The sequence below is a fragment of the Myotis davidii genome, unplaced genomic scaffold (genome assembly GCF_000327345.1).
Source record: "Myotis davidii unplaced genomic scaffold, ASM32734v1 scaffold174, whole genome shotgun sequence".
In the NCBI taxonomy this organism is placed as follows: Eukaryota; Metazoa; Chordata; class Mammalia; order Chiroptera; family Vespertilionidae; genus Myotis; species Myotis davidii.
The window spans coordinates 2,455,502-2,458,473 of record NW_006289087.1 but is presented as its reverse complement, the minus strand read 5'-3'; the positions used below and the strand labels follow the sequence as shown (position 1 = coordinate 2,458,473).

The 2,972-nt window shown below is 51.1% G+C and overlaps 1 protein-coding gene across 1 annotated transcript in view; it reads right to left on the bottom strand.

Moving 5' to 3' along the window:
* The window catches only part of SUSD4 (sushi domain containing 4), a 75,787-nt gene that overhangs the window by 32,381 nt on the left and 40,434 nt on the right, over window positions 1-2,972 (bottom strand). The window lies entirely within an intron of this gene.

Here is a 2,972-nt window from a genome sequence, read left to right as displayed (position 1 = left end):
AGAATCAAACCCAGGACCCTTCAGTCTGCAGGCCGATGCTCTATCCACTGAGCCAAACTGGCTAGGGCAAGGGTGAGAATCCTCAGGGACGAGGGGCCTGGGAGCTGTGGAATGTTGTCTCATACCTCAGGGGAGGCTCTCACCCCACCCAGGAACCATGTGCCATGGTTTATTCTGTCTCTTTCAACACACACACACACACACACACACACACACACACACACACACACCAAAACCCAAAACTGCTATCCAGCCAGTATAACGAATGCCCTGGTTGCCGAATGTAGTCTGCATCCCAGCTGTACCCAGGGATGGTTAAGTAATGAAATCTTCCCATTAATATTGATAATGAAAAGGTTCCGGCTGTTCATCACACAAATGGATGTGAATTCATTTCACTTTAGTCGCTTTGGGCCATTGGTTTTTTTTAAAAAATACGACTTCTCTATCCGCGCACACTGTAGCCTGACTCACGGCTACGCTGCCCCTGCCCCTGGTGGGGTGTGCAGCGGGGACTTGTCTGTCCACGTTCTGATTTGAGGTGTTAAGTGTTTGTAAAGGGCCTTCATGTAGAGTCAACCTTCCTTCACGGCCATCTTTTCTTATGAAAGGAGTAGAGGCCCAGTGCACAAATTTGTGCATGGGTGGGGTTCCTCAGCCTGGCCACACTGAGTGGGGCCCATCGGGGCTGGCCAGCGGGGGTGGAGGGGGGTGGGAAGAGGGGCCACGGGAGGTTGGCCAGCTGGTGGGAGGGGCTGTGGGAGGTTGGCTATGGGAGTGCACTGACCACCAGAGGGCAACTCCTGCATTGAGTGTCTGCCCCCTGGTGGTCAGTGCACATCATAGCAACTGGTAGACGGGTTGTAACAGTTGCTTAGGCTTTTATATATAGTACTAGAGGCCCAGTGCATGAAATTCATGCATGGGTAGGGTCTCTAGGCCTGGCTGGAGATCAGGGCCAATCTTTGGGGTGACCAGCAGGGCAATCAGTGGGTCCCTGCTGGCACCCACCTTAGCCAGCTTGGTGCTACCCACTCACTGGCCCTGCCTCCTACAGCCGCCGACAGTTGCCTCCCTCTGTGGGGTAACCAGTGGGGTGATTGGGGGGCTCGCACCTGTCTTGGCTGGCATGGGGCCTGTGGGCTGGGGGCACTCCTGCATTGAGCGTCTGCCCCCTGGTGGTCAGTGTGCATCGTAGCGACCGTTCGTTCCGCCAGTCACTCCACCGCTTGGTTGATTTGCATGTTAGGCTTTATTTATATAGGATATAGATTGCATTTACCCAGGAAAAGTGACCCCAGGAGACCCAGTCGAGGGGGTTTAGAAAGGAAGAGGCCTGGATGGAGGCCGTCACCTGGCCTTTGGTCACTGTACTCACATCGGCAGCCCTGTGCCCACGGGGCATATTTTCAGGCCTTTGCCAACTCCAGGGTCTCCTCTCCACCTTACTGGCCGCCTCCCCTGCTCCCTGGACCACAAGCATCCCCGCCCCTGCGTAGGGATGGGCAGGCTCTGGCCTCAGGGAAGCAGCTCAGAGAAGCAGACACCTCCCTGTGCGTCTCTGGGTTGGAGGCTCTGGGTGCTGTGAAGTTCACGCGGTGCCCGTATTATCAATCCCGTGAGTCCAAACTTCTATGCACCGAGTTTACTGGGAATAAACCAGTTTCGATGGGAATAAAGGGGCCGTGAGAGAAGGAAGATGCCCGAGACACGTGGCAGAATGAAGTGGGGAATAAGAGAGAGGGAATTTGTGTAAACGAACAGGAAAACGAGCGTCTACTAACCACCCGGCTTTTGTAGAGCACTTTCCTATTACGAAGCATTGTAATGCACATAAACTTAATTTCTTTACATTTACATCTCGGGCAGAACTAAACCAGACTAAGGACTTGGATCATAGGATTTCTATACATCCCTTCCACCCTGAACTTGGATGATGCCATTCACAGTGACACTGTGCTGTTTTATAACTGATTAGAACGGGCTTTGGCGACACAAAGAAGGTTAGACGTGACCTTGTATGGGAGGGAGGGGGGAATGCTGGCTGAGAAGCAGTTCCAGCCCTGCCAGTTACTCATCAGCTGTGTGACCTTGGCGAAGTAGGTGAACCTCTCTGAGCCGCAGTTTCCTAATGAGCACAGTACGACTCAACTTGTGGGGGCGACGGTGCCTATCAGATGAGATCGCGAGCGTGAAGTTTTACTCCGTAATAACCTATAAAAATGAGCTAATTCATTATTGTGATGACTGTTACCACCACGCAAGGATTCATTAGCCTTCTAAGAATGACCTGACAAGGGATACAAATGGATTCAGCAGCCCTTACTCTTCCCAGCATTCATTCTGATCAGGGAGTAAAAGCTATTTATAAATCAAGGGGGGGGGGGGCGAATTTCAGCTTCCTCACCGCTACATGACACCCAGGGCATAAATTTCTGGGTGTCCCCGCCCCCTCCCTATAAACTAGGTGGAACAGAGAATGGTTATTAGGACGTTGGCAACGATGATTTTCTCCACCATCAGGGCAACAAAGGCAATCTCTTTACACAGATCTCTCAAAGGCCAACAAAATTACCATTAATATTAAAAATCAATAGACCTTCATACTTAGCATGGCAATGCCTGTTCTCCCAAGCTTTCTAAAAAAAATACAATGGGAGCTTACCATTTGGACCAGAATGCAGGTCCTTTGGAAACATGTGGTCTTATTTCACTTCGCATAATAAAAGGACTGACCCAACATGACCACCTCCCCTTACACAGCCCCTAAGCAAACACTGGGACTAAGAGTTAGCTGGTGTGGCTCAGCTGGTTTACCATTTGGACCAGAATGCAGGTCCTTTGGAAACACATGACCTTATTTCACATCGCATAATAAAAGGACTGACCCAACACAGCCAACCCCCTTACACAACCCCTAAGCAAACACTGGAGCTAAGTGCTAAGAGTTAGCTGGTGTGGCTCAGCTGGTT